Source organism: Pezoporus wallicus, unplaced genomic scaffold (genome assembly GCF_028554395.1).
Source record: "Pezoporus wallicus isolate ANWC-B61680 ecotype Strahan unplaced genomic scaffold, APGP_CSIRO_Pwel_v1 contig_7853, whole genome shotgun sequence".
NCBI lineage: Eukaryota > Metazoa > Chordata > Aves > Psittaciformes > Psittacidae > Pezoporus > Pezoporus wallicus.
In genome coordinates, this window is record NW_026641765.1 from 412,855 (window position 1) to 429,159 (window position 16,305).

Consider the following 16,305-nt stretch of genomic DNA (forward strand, 5'->3'; position numbering starts at 1 on the left):
TCTTCTGAGAAGTCTCAGTCAATATTAATTAAAGGTTCAGGCATTTTAACACAACCGGCAGACCGCTTTCTCACTCTTCACAACAAAGGCATCATTTTCTTGCTCCTGCTCTTCCAAAATAATCTCTGTCCCTGGGTAAATTTCGATTTCAAGGGAAAGTGCAGAAGGTCTCCAAAACCTCATTAAAATGCTCTTTTCATTGGGCGAGGCAGATGTTTTCGTTTGCAGAAAACCAAATGGAGTCCCAGGCCAAGGGCAAATGTATGCCCCAGTAAGGAGAGAGATGGCAAGGGGCAGTCTGTACTGGCAGGCAAATTTCTCTGTAATTTGCTTTTGTGAAAGGTTAATCCCTGTCATGTTTCAAGGAGGCAAACACAAACCTGCTGTACATGCAGCTGCATACAATGGAAAGATCTTTACAGCCAAGGGCAGCAAGGTCAGGAACACTCATCAAGTTCACATTTCTCCTGGAAAGCCATGCTGAACAGCAAGTTTCTGCATACGAGCCACTGCTCACAGTCAAACAAACATGACCTAAGGAATATAAAACTCCAGGTGTGGGGAAAGGAGCAGGAAAGTACAATGTGCAGGTGTTACAAAGGACCTTGCCTGTCTCAGGCATTCCATATGCTCCCTGACTGTGCTATCAAGCTATGACAAAAATGAGCCATTAGTATTTCCAAGACTTTAATGAACAGATATGATGGACATGTAGTTTATATAATACCAAGGCTTGAAAGGCCTAATAAGTGGCAAGGGAAGCACATTTTTGAGAGCAAAGCAGACATTTGTTGCTCCTACACCATGTATCTTTAAGCTGAACCTCAAATAGTTCTGGAATTCTTTAGACCACATCCTTTAGGTAGCCTAAGACACAACTACCTTGGGGAAGTCCCTCTAGCTCTCAGCAGAACTGGTGATCTAAATTTGAAACTGAGTTACACTAGTAGCAAAGAGCAGAAACCTGCGCTAACAGCAAGATGAGCATCTGGGTTATCTGTGCTTGCACAGCTTTCACACACCTTGGGATCCTGCTTTCTTCAGAGGGACTGGCCTCAGCTGATCCAGATACCATTTTAGAGTTCACACTGTGTAAGTTCAATGCAGATGGGGCAAACAGCGTGAAGGAGAGGGTGTGTGTGAGATGCTACCACCTTTTCTCTGAATACATTGATATGATCCCAGCCCCTGAAAATGAGAGACAGCTGAAGCATGAGATACGCAGGCAAGTCCAGTAGACTAGTGTGTTGAGAGAGCTGACCCATGAGCAAAACTGCTTTCCTCAGCATCTGGGTTAGAAGCAAAGTCCTTTATGAGCACAGTTGGGTGAACAAACAGAAGGAGCCAGTTCCTTCCAACCCGGTGGCAGCAAAGAGGATGAAAACCAGCTTACATGCAGCTGAATACCAAAGCAAGCAAAAGGAAGACTGAAAATTGGGAGGGGAAAAAAATAATTAATTTGTCCGCAGTAGGAAGTCTTTTCTATCCAGATCTGAAATTACCACCTATAACTGAAGGAGTACTACCTCCAACTTCAGCCTGCCTGCAGCTTGCAGATTTTGTTGAAATGACACAAAATACCACATCTGTAATCTCCACAAAGTAGGCTGTCACTTGCAGCTCCTCCGCAGCCTCCCCTCAGAGCTCTGCTTTCAGCAACTCCTGCATCCAGTTCAACCAACCTCTCCTGGCCTTTGGTTCAGCCAGGGTACAGAGGTGATACAGATGCAGCCATTCCTTCCATGCTATTCTCCTGTGCTTCCTCCTAACAGCTCCCATCTCACCAACTGCTCTATTCAGATATAAAGGTTGACAGCTGAAGTATAGCACTGTAAGGAAGAGATGCCACAAATAAACCTTCCAGTACTCCACAGGTCATCCACTGAAAGACAATCACAACAAATCCAAATTTATCTCTTGAATTAAATCGCTAGCTTTTTTCCTCAGAGCTGTGTTTCAGAATATCCTTGAGTACTTACACATTTTAGTATGGTATTTCCCCTGCAGATTTACAAGAACACTTTACCCTATAATTCTTTTTCACTTCATTTTAATCTGAGCATCTCTATTTCTGCTGCATCCAAAAACTCTCTTATAGCAGGCCTATGTTAAAAAAGTAGTGATTTATTTTGAAGTCTCTGACACAAGATACTGCCATTACATATGAAGTGTGAGAGTTACACTAATGTTGCTGTTTGCTCACAACATTCCACATTACCGCAATGTTATGTCACTGTGGTATGTAACAGCTACCATTATACAGCTGGCACAGCTGCAGCAGAAATTTAACATATTCTTATTTGTTCTAATTCTGATCTTATTTTGAGAAGCCCAGAGGTTTTTTCCCTTAGTCTTGTGATTCATTTTTAATAGAGAAAAAAAGAAGAACCAAAACAACCCACCCCACCCCCAAATAATCTTGCCTTGCAATTGTAGGACTTCCTAAAATGATTCTCTCCAGGAAAGAACAACAAATTGTATTTCTACTATCTAGAAATTTTGAAGCTCCTAAACAAGACTTCTATCAAGAGGTGCTGAGAATTAGCACATGCCAACTTATACACAGGCTTTTCTAGCACAGACTCAATGGAAATCTGTCATCAGGAAGCACAGCTCTGCATTCCACCTGGAGGTGCATTACAGCCACAGCTCCTACAACCTCATTCTGAGGAACTGACATAAATTGGAATTTCCACATTACAGAAAAGTTTCAGCGGATGTAGGCTTTTGCAAACAGATTCCAGTACACACTGCACTGATGTAAATGTCTTCATGCCATTACAGGTTGCAGTGTTGGCAAACACATTAAACCAGAAATGCAACAAACATATGATGATATTTACCCCGGGACAACTTGTAGGCTTCAGTAAAATATTCTGAGAAAAGGACTTGTCCACCACAAACACAATGCCCCTTTAACCTCCATTGCTCCTTTTACTCACCAGTACAACACCAAAAAGCACACAGAGTGCCTCTGCTCCTTACTGCTGCCACTCCTTTCAACTCCCAGCCTCTTTTCCAGTTTTCCAGGATAGCGAGATATGGTGGTTTATCCCAGCACAGCCCCACCTTCAGCTGGTAACAGGCCGTATCCGTGCAGCTCTCCACGGCTTGTACAATGTATGTTCTACTCCCATTAGGGCAGCTCAGTCTGCTGCCCAAACAGCCCCAGACAAAGATTACGCTGCCACAGCGGTTTCTACATGGGAGAGCCATTTCTTGTTAATCCCTGTCATGCCTGTAGCAGCATGAAGCTGCTCTGTGCAACCCTGTGACCTGAAGGCAGGGGGTGAGAGATGCGGCTGCCTACAAGTCAGCTGGCTGCCAACCACCTGAGAACAAGCTTTCCTTTGGGACTACTGTTTAAGGCCTCTTAAACAGATGTAAAAGCGGCCTACAAGGGTGGTGGTGGTGAAGAGGAAGAAGAGACAGGGCTACTTAAATCCACCATGTTATACAGGTACAAATATACTCACTTTTTCTACACTATATAAGTACACAACAACCTTGTGCAAAAAAATTTATCTAAGGGGAGTATTTCAGCATAGTCACACAATTCAGATCAAAGCATGGTTTCAGCTGCACTAGAGGAATATTTTGGGTGCTCTGAATGTAGACAATACACCAAATCAGTCAAAATATTGATCAAACACATCAATGAGCTGGGACATGCTGAAGTAGATCAAATAGCGACAAAAACCAAAGGAGTGCTTAAAAAAAAGAATGGACAGCATGGTAGTGATTTTACAATGATGACAAGTGACATCGATCCGTGTCGATGAAAAAGAACATGCGTGTGATGCATGGATATCAGACTTCAAATGCTCAGGAATTCAGTACATTACATTTTCAAGACTAAGGCTACATTTTCATCCTCAAGCCTGTCAGTTTTCTCCAAACTGGAAGCTTGGGGACCACCAAAGAACATTTTAAGCAGTGGCATCCCAGAATTTCCTCTTCCAGATCTGATAATTTATCAGCTATGCAGTACAGCATCGTGCCTGCTTATCGCCAAGAAGCACTTCCTGATCCAGACTGCAGATGCTAGATGATTTCAGTCACGTTAGAGAAAAACATAAGATTCTCTTTCCTATGTAGCTGCTCACCACTGGGAATCCTACCATGAACTCCGAAGACAGGCTGTCAAAAAATGAACGTCAGGTCCACTCTGTCCTCCTGACCCTTTGCCTGCCTGTTTAAGTGAACAGACTTATGCTAGTTCAAAATGAAGCAGGAGAAACATTGGTTCCACCTTCTGACATAGCAAACACGACACAGGCAGACATTGGGAAAAAGGGTAAGAAGCAGAGGGTTTGTGTAGCTTTCTTCTTCCCCCCCCCCCCCCCCCCCCAAAAGAAAGCAAGCTTTTCTAAGTCGGACTGAAGTCCCCTGCCAGTATTAGTTTTCTGCTCATAATTATGATTAAGGGAATTTCAAATATTTTAGTATTTTCAAAACAGTTCGTACCTTGAATTATCTGCAAAAATACCCAAGCTTTTAGCTTGCTAACAATAAATTATTTCCTATAGGCTTAACATGCAACGAAGTCATTGCCAGGTGTGAGGTCCCAGTTCGCAATGTCTTGTTTCATTTCCTGGCTGCAGCAGGACCTCCTCTTAGGTTTGCTTTGATCGGGAGGGTGGGCAGTGGCAGTGACACCACCACACACAGCTCCCTGCCACACAATGAGAAGTACTACGCTGCCGTACCAGGCTGCTGTTAGGCATCTGCATCCTTAGAGTGCATCGTGTCAGCAAACAAAGTTTTTGCAATGGGCATCAAATGTAAATGCAGATTCATTAAGACAGGGCTGCTGTCTGGTATTTATTATGGGGTACTAACTAGTTTTAAACACTGAACACAGCAGTGAACTTACCTAGGAGTCCAAAGTATCGAGCAAAATGTCCCTAAAATGCTGCAAACCGATCTTTTGGATTTACAAATCATGAGATAACTATGGATGCAAAATCTTGCAGCAGACAAAAAGTCACTTCAGCTCTATCAGTTTAAGTTTCATTTAACCACCTGAATCACTCTTACATTCCAGACTTAACAGAAATAACCACTGGACGCAAGGCAAAGAGACCTTAATGCAAAATCACAACTCCAGTTCATTATTCAGAACAATGCCCAACAACCCTATGTCCTGTGTTGGTGCTTGTGAATTGAGAGGCTGACAGCTTCACCTTGCAGTATCTTCCCATGCCTTAAGTAATACATTCCCCCCTCAAACTTCTCTTCAGTTGGAATGGCTGACTGGGTTGGTCTGTTTGCTAATAAATTGGTTCCTAGCCTTTACAGACCTGATTGTGGGTCTGCTGCTCTTAATTTTGATTCTATTTTTGTCTGGTTTTAAATGAGTATTACCATCACCTGCTCTTGTTTTAGTTCTTAACTCACTTGATGTATTATAATTCTTTATCAGCCAATTCTGTAACAACTCCCCAATTAAAGTCTCAAGGCAAGAATTCAAAGCAATTCTAAAATGACAACTGCTGTTTCAAACCAGAGTAACTATCCGGTGACAGCACAGTTCAAGGCCACAGGAATCTGTCGCTGTAATGCCTCCAGCCTTCTCTGCTTTAATAAGGTTTTGGGGGGGGAGTGGGAGGGAGCAACTCTGCTCTCAGGAGAGAGACATGCATTTATTACTGATTAGTCGAGCTGAAATCAGTTGTGCCTAAGCTTTCCTTCTAGCGTCCTTGTATAAAAAAGGGGGTTATTTTCTAGGAAGAATAGGAGAGGAGGAAAGTATGTGAGCTGCAAACGTCATAGCAATAATACCTTAGAGTTAACTCCTCATTGATTCTCATTTCACCTAAATCAGCTCATCCAATTTTGCTGCTGCATGACTGCACTTACTATTATATCTACTTATCATGTGCTGGGTAAAAGAAAATGGTACAACCACTGCCAAGGACTTCAGTAAATGAAGGTTTTGCCTTCCTTGCCCAGCTGCTCTCTGCTTCTTTGCGACTTTCACAGTCAAGAGCCTGTTTGGTATAAAGCCAGTGCTTCAGCTCTGGCTGAAGTGTTTCAGAGCACCAGCAGGAAGGACTGCCTTCACACGGCACTTCTACTCACTGCGACTCTTACACCATTGCGAGTACTTCTTTTCCTTTTCTCTCAACAACAGAGAAGCTTGTGTTGTCCCCCTGTATCAGGAGACCACATCCTGCAGTCAGGACATTCAAATGCAGAATAAAGCCTCGAAGTCCTTCCAACATTAGTCATTCTACATTCAGGAAAAGTAAACACCCAGGTATCCAAGGGTAAAAAAGAATTCCCAAGTGGGATGGAATGTGGTTGAGGTGACACACATGACTGATTTTCACAGCTGTGTAAGGACAATAATGATGCCCCCTTAAGCCTCTTTCCTTGGTGGTCCTTAAAACTGGGTATCAAGCCTTGTTATCAATAAACATGGTACCTTCTGCTCATGCTCTACACACTCCCATTTTTCTGATAGTCAGTAACAGCGCAGTTGAAATATTTTTTTCCCTTTTGCTCAGGACAGAGTCAGCAGCATCCTGTGATCAAAATGGAAGCAAGATCCACATTAACACTGTATGTTGCCTCTTCACAAAACCTCCAGCTTTGCTGGCTTTGCATCAGCAGCCTCAAAGAAGGATCCGTCCCCTCCTTGCATGGCAGTACACCACACAGCAGCTATGTTGTGCCATCAGCACCGTCTGCTCTGTCTGGTCCCTGCTTTTCACAAGAGACAAATGGCGACAGCCTGACAAGTGCATTAAAACTTCAGCTATCCAAAGGCAGCCAGACAGAAACTTTGTGCACAGACCCCCTGGGTATCCTTCTTTGCTTTAGCTTCCTAAAAATATCTCTTTAGAGGGAATGAGGCTTTCAGGGCTTGCTTGTTGCTTTTTAACCAGTTTTGAAAAGAACCCCTCAGCCGTGGACTTTTGTTGCTTTCAGCAACTTACAGGTCAAACAGCAGAAGATGTACTGACAAAGGAAACCTGACCTACATCTTGCCTCACTACGCTGGGTTACATCTTTCCCCATGCATACTTATGTAATAAGGAGAAATGGTGCACATCAAAGGGTGTTCAGGAATCGTGACCTCTGCTCCTACCTCCCCAGCAGTGTTTTGCCCAGCACTGGTGAATTCCTTTAAAATTTCTCCACCACGTTTTCCTCTTTCTGCAAAAAGCAATTGAGAATATTTACTGACCCTACAGGGGAGACATAGCACTTCAGTTAATTAAGGCTTGTAAAGACTATAAGATCAGCCAGAGAAAGGCTTTATAGGAATGTAAAGTGTGTTGTAAACCCAGAAAATGACCCAGCAGAGACACAAAGGTCGTATCTGAAATGAAGTGTGTCAAACAAGGACCCCGTTTAGATTTAAAGAAAAAGTCGCTATCTAAATTACTACAACCCACCTTTCCCACTGTACCTTAGCTGAAATTTCACACCACCGTCATCAGAGAGGTCATAATTTCACAAGCTACTTGGTGGACTTAAAAGAATGTATTTAAAGGCAATTTGCAGTCAGGGATGCCTGGAAGAAACTACTAACTATAAATGTTGGTGTATTATCTGCTTTCAACTGTAAAAAGTGTGAGGGCCCACAAAAGCACAAGCAAAAATGCCTCTCACAGCTACTTGTCACTAGCTTTAAGTTAAGGCCTCTTTAGGTTTTGTTGTTAAAAAGAGAAATCACCACCTTTCAGTACTTCAGAACCTGAAAGCTGCCAATGACTGCGTTCTTACAGGGCTGAAGGACAGGATCTCCTGAGCTGCAAGGAGAGTGAACAACATGCAGACATAGTCAAGAGAAGGTGTGTGCAAGGGCAGGGGACATGCTGCTGCTTCTACCTCAGCAACCTGCGAGGTTAGCAGTATATTTTGCCCCCAGGGAATTTCACACATACCACTGTAAAGCAAGGTACCATACATCAGCTTAAAAAGCTGCCAGCTGCCAGCTAGACCAGCCAGGATCACAATACAAGTCACGGATCAGGGAAAATACCTTGCAGTCCTTAATGTAATAATTACACAGCAGTGACTGAACTGTTTCACAAGTCTCACTGCTGCCTCAGGACACTTCTGCTAAATGGGAGGATGCAAACATAGTCAGGATCACAACTTGGCCAGAGAGGGAGGGCTGGCAGGTGAGGATGAACCTCCCAGGAAAGCCTGGGTAATGTATACTTCCATTGGTAAACAACAGCCACAGTGAGCACCTGTGCTCCTGCTGGCCCAGCAAATGTTTTTGACAGTGCCCTTAAAGCTACCAAACCTTCATTTAATGCATCATCTCTTCTGCTCCAAATCCCCACAGCACTGTATCTTTCCCCTAACAGTCCTCCATATACCATGTGTGCATCTTGAGGCATTACATCAGGTTTTGTAAGGTTGGAAGGAACACAGGAGTAAGGACAAAGCACTTAAGCAGCTACCCTTCCCGTTTTGCCTAGTGAACAACAGGCTATTCAGGGTATCCAAAGCCCTTTACAAAGCAGATGTCAAGAGTGACCTCACACCCTTTTAGGACCAGATAGGGATTGCTTAAGGTAAGGACTTCTATGATGAAGGATCTCAGCATCTTCTTACCATTGCTCCACCTGATAGCTTCCCCTGTCCTTGAGCAGCTGCCTGCCCCTCAGCTCTCCCATCAACAAGCCACAGGCTCTGCCAAGTACCAGGAACCCTGGGGAAAAGGCAAAACTGAGCTGTGTATTTCCCAGTCTATCATCACATCTTTTAGAGATGCAGACAAAAAGGCAAAGATAAGCCCAAGTTCATTTGTTCCCCTCAGGATGCCAGTACTTAAATGCACTAGTTTGTGGTTCAAGATTAATTCCTGGCTATACTCGTCACTGGTAAGGTGCACAACCTGATTTCTGCAGAGAGTGTGTGCTACAGCTTACACAAGCTGCAGAAAGACAGATGATGTGATTCGGCAGTGAGGTTAGTGGCACTAACTCACCAGCATGCTGTTGCTGAAAAAAACTTTGAGTTTGCTTAAATCTGGCCAATTGACCTTGTATCGTTTCAGCGCCTCCTTCTAATGACTGCAAAACTCCCAACCACAGCATTTCTGATTCACTTACATGCATCCAAAAATCTGATTTACAGGCTTTTGCCAGCAGTAACCAGGATGAAAGAGCTATTTGTGGATCTAAGAAAGAAAATACGATGTAGAAAAGTGAAATATAACAATGAAGTCATAATCCAGTTCTCCAACAATTAATTCTACTTTCAAGTCTCCTCAAATTAAGCATAAATGAAAAAATTTATTCCCTGAAGACACATTTTTTATTCAAAGCATCCACAGCTCTCCTGATTCTTAGTGACTAAGTAAATATATTACACACACCACTTCTAGTAAAGAGAGATTTTTTCCATTTTATCTTTGACCATTCATTGCAGGCTCTGACCGCATAGCCATCTCTACCATGTTTTACGTCATGCCGCCTACATTTTACACCTTCATCCTACCGTTTCATTAGTTTTGTTAGGAGTGTGAAGTAACAGAGATCTTCAAAGACACTAACCCTCCTTTTCTTTCATACTGAAACAAAGATCTCAATGGCAGGCCATGGGAGGACATGAACAAACACTGCCAAAACACACAATATTTTTTGCCTGGTAACACAAACCACCTATTGGCTCCCCAGATGGTAGATGTTCAAAATCCACAGACAAGCACAGTAGGGTTTTACTGTGAAGAGGAAACATTTTGGGGTTTTGTCCACTTAATATTGGAAACAATACCTTTTCATTACAAAGCCAGCTCGTTTACAATGAAGATATCCCACAGGGAGAATAAAGTGAACCAAGCAAAGCCTGAAATGGAGCGTAAATAAGGAAGCTGAAACAACTGCTGGATGTTGTTAGCTCCTCCACACATTTTCAGCTCTTAATTACATAGATAGGTGAGTATTATCTGTATTATCCCACATAGGAAAAGTTCAAAGCTGCATCAGGAGAGGTTTAGACTGAACATTAGTAAGCATTTCTTTACCGAGAGCGTGGTCAAACACTGAAACAGCCTTCCTACAGAGGTGTTCAACACAGCAAGCCTGTCAGTGTTTAAGAGACATTTAGAGAATCCCCTTAATTATATGCTTTAACTTCTGGTCAGCTCTGAAGTGGTCAGGCTGCTGGACTGGATGATCATTGTAGGCCTCTTCCAACTGAAATATCCTACCCTATCCTCAAGCATATCATATTTTTTTTAACAAATATTCTTTGCTGCTTCTAGCTGCCTCCCTTTTATTTATTGCTAAGTGTAAAATGTTGGTTCAGATACTCATTGGTATCTTTCCCATCCATGGAAGCTGGGCTTTCCGTGTACAAGTGAGGGCTCCAGGAAGCAGGTAACAACACGAATATCTCCAAGCTCAGCTCGGTACCTTTACAAGCTACCAATAATATTGATCTGCAGTCTTATCAAACCTAATGTCCTGGGTTCAGCAGTAGCCGTCATTTTTCTCCTCCTTGGTAGCTGGTGCAGCGCTGTGTTTTGACTTTCAGCTCGGGAACAGAGCTGATAACAATGATGTTTTGGTTTGGCCAAGGACTTTGTGAGCCTCACGCTCTGCCAGGGAGGAGGGGAAGCCGGGAGGAAGCAGAGACAGGACACCTGACCCAAGCTAGCCAAAGAGGTATTCCATACCACAGCACGTCATGCCCAGGATGTAACTGGGAGTTAGCCGGAAGGGCTGGGGCACTGAGGGGTTGGAGAAAGTATGGGTCGGTGCTTGGTCGGGCTGGGGGGGGGGGCAAGTTATCAGTCAGCTGGTGGTGAGGTGATGTATTCTCTTCCTTTGTTATTTCCTTTATCATTGTTATTATTGGTGGTAGCAGTAGTGATCTGTGTTATACCTTAGTTACTGAACTGTTCTTATCTCAACCCGTGGGAGTTGCATTCTTTTTGATTCTCCTCTCCGTCCCTCCAGGAGTAGGGGGAGGGAAAGGAAGGGGGGGAGTAAGTGAACAAGTTACCTGACTGGGTTTTGCAGTTGCTCGGTGGTGAAATTCCAAAGTACTGGAGTACACCTGCATATTCCCAGAACCGCCATGCCAACTCCTTAAGCAATGTCTCTCAGTCAGACAGCCCTCCCAGTGACTACACTGTGTGCATGACCCCTGAGGTTGTTATGATGTTACCTGCAGAGACAAACCTAGTCCTGGCTGTTCACAGAGCTGTTACAATAGGGGACAGCTTTGCACTGGGAAACCTGCATCCCACTGGTGAGCACTGCAGCAGCTGTGCTCTGAGCCAGTGTAGTAGCGCTGTTCCTACCCTCAAGTCAGGAGCTCTCTTCTTTTTCTGAGGTTGGATGAGGAACAGCCTGGAGACCCACAGTTCAGTCCCCAGAACTCTGGCATCCAACCAGCAGACAGGAAAATCTCTGGGAGCCTGGGAACTACATTACTTTCTCATGGACAGTAAAATTCATGGCTATGTTTTCAAGAGTGCTATTCCCACAGCTGGGGTTGGGTTTTCACAAGGAGTTAAGAATCTACCTGCATATCTGGAAAAGGGGAAGGTTGTCAGAAGTATCACAGACAGAGCAGTTCCTGTCACAAACCTGAAAGACCCCAATATGTTCCTGGTCATTCTGAAAGTCTGCCACTTACTTTCATCATTAAATCAAAAATCTATTTTTCACAATATCTCTTCCCAAAAGCAAGTTATAACTGCTCTTGTGCCAGCAGCAGTGAATGTGGAGAACTTGCAACATTTTACATGCACTGTATTAAAGCACTTCATAACTATGTCTTGGAAGAAGAGGGAGCTGCAGTCTATGGATAATGTTCAAGTTAAGCACTTCAGTAATCTGCTACCATCTGACATTCACAGACAGAAAAGTCAATGAGTTCATTCAATGATTTAAGGATTAGTATGAGTTTGGTTTTGTATCAGACTTGGCTTAAGAAGGATTAGCTGAATTCATTAGAAAATTAAGTTTAATTAATTCTAGTTAAAATTAGCTAATGAATTTCCAGGGTGGGGAGAGAATAAAAAAAGAACCCAGAAAGCAATTTTAAACCAGTCTATGTAACTGTGATTTAGAGCTCTGCATTTACAGGACATGAAAAGAGAATGAATTTGACAACTACTTATCTTCATCAATAAGCTCAGAAACTAATATTTCTTTGAATTGACAATTAAGTTACAAATTCAGCCCAGACTTCACAACTTACTTTTGAGCTGCATCATTGGGTTTATAGTCTGTGAGAGATACCACGTGCAGAGCTACGTGAAAACCATGACTTTTTCACCCCATCTGGAACAATCTGAGATTTCTGCCCCATCTCTGAGCCTGCACAGACATCAAAGTACAAGTATAACCCAATTTTGGGAAGAGAAGGCAAGAGGCAGCAGCAAGCCATCTGCAGAGCAGGAGAGGGGAGCTCTTCAAGAGCCATAAACAGCTCCAGAATAGGGGTGCTACAACATACTCCATGGTAGCACCTTCTCTGGCTGTGCTCAGGGCGTGACAGGTGACCGGCAGCACAGCATCTTGCCCACTGACCTAATTAAAAGGCTTAAGGGTCTGAGGGAAGATAAAGAAGGGATTTTATACCCAAATACTGTGTAAGCACATGCTCACTTCATAGCAGCTCTCAGGAGCATTACAACTATGTTCCTCTTACCTTTCATATTGCACAATCCACACTACCAAAAACCAACTCAACTGCTTCTATTTTGGGCTGAATTCTAGCTGGGTAGTTGACAATAACTGCAGGTAGTTGAGAATAACTGTAGTATTTCTGAGGTAATGGAGTCTGTCTTTTGCTTTGGGGGCTTTGTGTCTTTCCAACATAGACATACATGAATATCAAGATTAGATGATGCAGTTAGTCACACAGACTGACTCCTGTGCCAGGCTGACTGTAGCACATACCAGTCATGAACAGTATCATTTACCTAAAAGGTATCAGGACTGTACTGTGCACAAGTGTCCTTTGTGCAAATGCAAATATGGTACTAAGACATACTGGTAAGTATTTCCAGAAGTGGTTTGCTCGCCCATAAAATACTCAGGATAACAGGAGGAGGAAGACAGTAAAATACAATGCTGCTTAAGAAGCAGCCAGTCAACCTTTCCAGCAATTTGGTAAAGTTTGTGCATTTGATCACCATAAGCAGATAGATATATAGCTTTAATCTACACGGATATGTACAGTGTCTCCCAGAGAAGCACTACTTGCCATAGCACTAAAACATTTGTCATTGGAGTCTTAATGAAATCGCATTCATTTCCATATTTTTTCCAGAAGAAACCCCTACTAACTCACCTTAATTACTCAGAAAATATAACGAATTCTTGACCACACAGACTCAGTTTACTAAATTCAGGTCATGGGGTAACTGACTCTACTCCACTTGTCTTCATTTCAGTAACCAGTGTTAAGACTGCCAATTCACCAATCAGTGTTGAAGACTGCTTCTGGAGGATAAAAACCTAGACTGGCCAGAATCAATGAGACCAACACGGGGTATTTGAATATGTTTTTAACAAGTCCCAAAACATTAATTATCTAATCTGACATAAACATGACTGATTAGCTAATTATCTGAATTCAGTTCATGCAAACATAAGTCAACACATGCCATAGCTATTCTGCTTGCACCATCTGCACTGTTTACGTACAAGCACACATATCTAGCAGGAATATGCTGTAAAATTGACCATGAAACTGCCACCTCACCTGTCTTTTCAAATGCACCCAAAGCTGAGACAGGGAACATGATCACAGCAGTGCAGAGAGCAGCAGTAAAGGTTGGACTTGATGATCTTAAAAGGTTTTTTCCAGCCTAATTGATATTATGATTTCTGTAATACCAATTCCTAGTACACAGAGGAGGCTGCAGCTCAGCGTGCTGAAAGCCAGGCAGGATCTTTTAACACAGAGTTCATGGGAATTCAACAGTTTCCCTTCCTTGCACTGTCTAACAAATAACTCAGAAGAGGCAGCACATCATGCTATTTTAAGATAATGCTATCACTGAGGGCAAAATATAAGTAGTTATTTTAAAACACAGCAATGCAGCTAAACTGTACCAAGGCTCACCCTGAAGTCTGGGTCTGACTCTGAAAGCAAGGATTTGCAAACACTGCACTGAAGAGTTAAAAGGGTGAAAACGCAAGAGAGCAAAGTACTGTTCAGCTACCCAAGGCACATTAAATATGCTAGTTTCCTTGCCTAAAGTCCAGCTGCTGCTCCAGCACCCTGCGAAAGCCTGGAGCGCCCGTGTGAAATCCTCTCTTAAAATAAAGCACACTTTAAGGAGCTGTTACAACAGCATCAACCCGTGTGAACCGATGAGGAGGCGGGCAGGATGCTGCCGAAACCCGATAGCTCAGCTCCCTGGCAGCATCACAGCGGGCTGCGAGACAACACGTACTAGCGTCCGTCTAGGAAGTCACACCGCAGCTCCGCGCTCTGCCCTGCCAGAAGCACAGCCTGGCACCAGAACCACCACCGGCGCTTCGGGCGCGACGGCCACTGACGCCGGGGCCAACGCCAGCCCTGCCCGCGCTCCCGCCTCTCCAGTGACTCCATCACCCAGGAATGGCAAGCACCTCACCCCTCGGGGCGCGGTGCTGCCGGGGGGAAAGGGGGAGCCGCGAACGGGGGGACGAGACGCGCCAGGAGCGGACCCTGCACCTTCCGGGACTGGCTTCCATCGCGTAGGACCGACCTGGGGACAAACGGAGGTCAGGAGAGCTGCCGGAGGGGGACCGCGGGAGACCACGGCACTGGGGCAGAGCCGACTGGTATCGGGCACACACGCACACACACGCACGCACACACACACAGGCAGACAGCAATCCCTCCGTCCCCTAGTCGGATTTTAACAGCTCCTCCTCAGCCGGCTGGCGGGGTAAAGGCAGGCTATCTTTTAGAAGTTAACAGAGTTAGCAGAGAGAGAGGACTGGGTTGTAGTACTTGTTACAGGCTACTCACCCGGCACTGCAACGGCTGTGTTCCTTTAAGAGCAGAATGCCCTCGCTTTGGGAAACTTATTTCTGGTTTGCTATTGTGATTTACTAACTGTCCCAAGATCCTGTAAAATCCCAGAAAAGGCTAGGAAACGAGAAGAGACAATTTAAAAGCTGACGGTCAGGACAGGAATTTATGGAATGAAATCTTTAAGGGCAGGAGCAGACAGAGCCAGCCAGCTAACGCTTTCATGCCCTGTCTCTGACCAGCAGATTCATTTTACAGGATGATTTAAAATACCTGCTCGTGATGATGTGCGCTCCTCTGCATCAGCTGGGAGTCCCCGGAGTAGCTAGCACGCTGCTGTGCGTCCTTCTTCTCCTGCTTTTTTACAGCAGACCCCTCACGATCACAATGTCGCAGTTCCCTAGGCCTTACAATCAAGTGGTTTGTTGTAAGAGAACTAAAAATAGCGCTGAATTTTTTGCTGAAGCACTTGCTTGAGTGAACATAGTGCCAGTCAGCCTGTGCATTAGCGAGCTGTACAGACCTTTAATATTAAATATAGCCCAGATCCTCCTGGAAATATGGCCATTGAATTTCTTCAAAAGATTTTTTTTTTTTTTTTCCTGTTAAAGCAGCACAAAATAACTCCTGTTTCTGAATGCTAGGAGATGAAATGAGTGCAGTTGTTCCAAGAATATCCCTGGGGAAAGAGTGAGTCACGTAAGCTGCTTTTATAATAAAAGATCCCTGGAGGAAGTGCATCTCCTTAGTAGTCTCAGAGCTGTTTAGAGATCCATATGCCCCCCCCTAAAAAATAAAGCTTCACATTGCAACCTGGTCTAGTGGAAGGTGTCCCTGCCTATGGCAGGCGGGTTGAAACTAGATGATCTTTAAGGCTCCTTCTGATCATTCTAGGATAGCTGAATTTTTCAGTTTTGTGGTGTTTGGTTTTAATAGTTAAACACCCGATTCCACAGCAAACTTAATGCTAGCATGGGAAACAGAGCAGCATTTCATACTGGTTAACACCATCAAGAGGATGATTAACAGAAGCATCTGTCCTGCAGTGCTGTTAATGAAGTCTGTGGAAAAGAGTACAAAAGTGGCCCATAACCATGCTGCATATGAAAGTTTATGGTGTAGGCTAACAAGTCTAAGGAAAAAAAATAATCAGAGGGAATTATTTTTGCAAAGCTTTTTGTTACTGTGGCCTAAAAACAATCACTGAAGACAAAGGTTGCAAAAAATGTCATTCAAGACACAGGTGTCAGTGCTGCTGCCAGTGCCCATGCTTGGATCCCAGAAGCAGATTCAGATGCAAAACTTCCACTCAGCACACACCAGACTCTCATATTCACTCTGTGGCAC

The 16,305-nt window shown here is 43.9% G+C and overlaps 1 protein-coding gene across 4 annotated transcripts in view; it reads right to left on the reverse strand.

The window, feature by feature from the left end:
* ARHGAP24 (Rho GTPase activating protein 24) overlaps positions 1 to 16,305 on the reverse strand; it is a 171,916-nt gene that overhangs the window by 63,405 nt on the left and 92,206 nt on the right. The window contains exon 1 of one of the 4 annotated variants that reach the window (XM_057425301.1): positions 15,232 to 15,577. The exons of 2 other annotated variants lie outside the window; for them this stretch is intronic. The gene's annotated coding sequence lies outside the window, so the exon portion shown is untranslated. Of the gene's footprint in view, positions 1 to 14,955; positions 15,071 to 15,231; positions 15,578 to 16,305 lie in introns of those variants that run through there. One more of the 4 variants, XM_057425302.1, reaches the window with a different exon arrangement.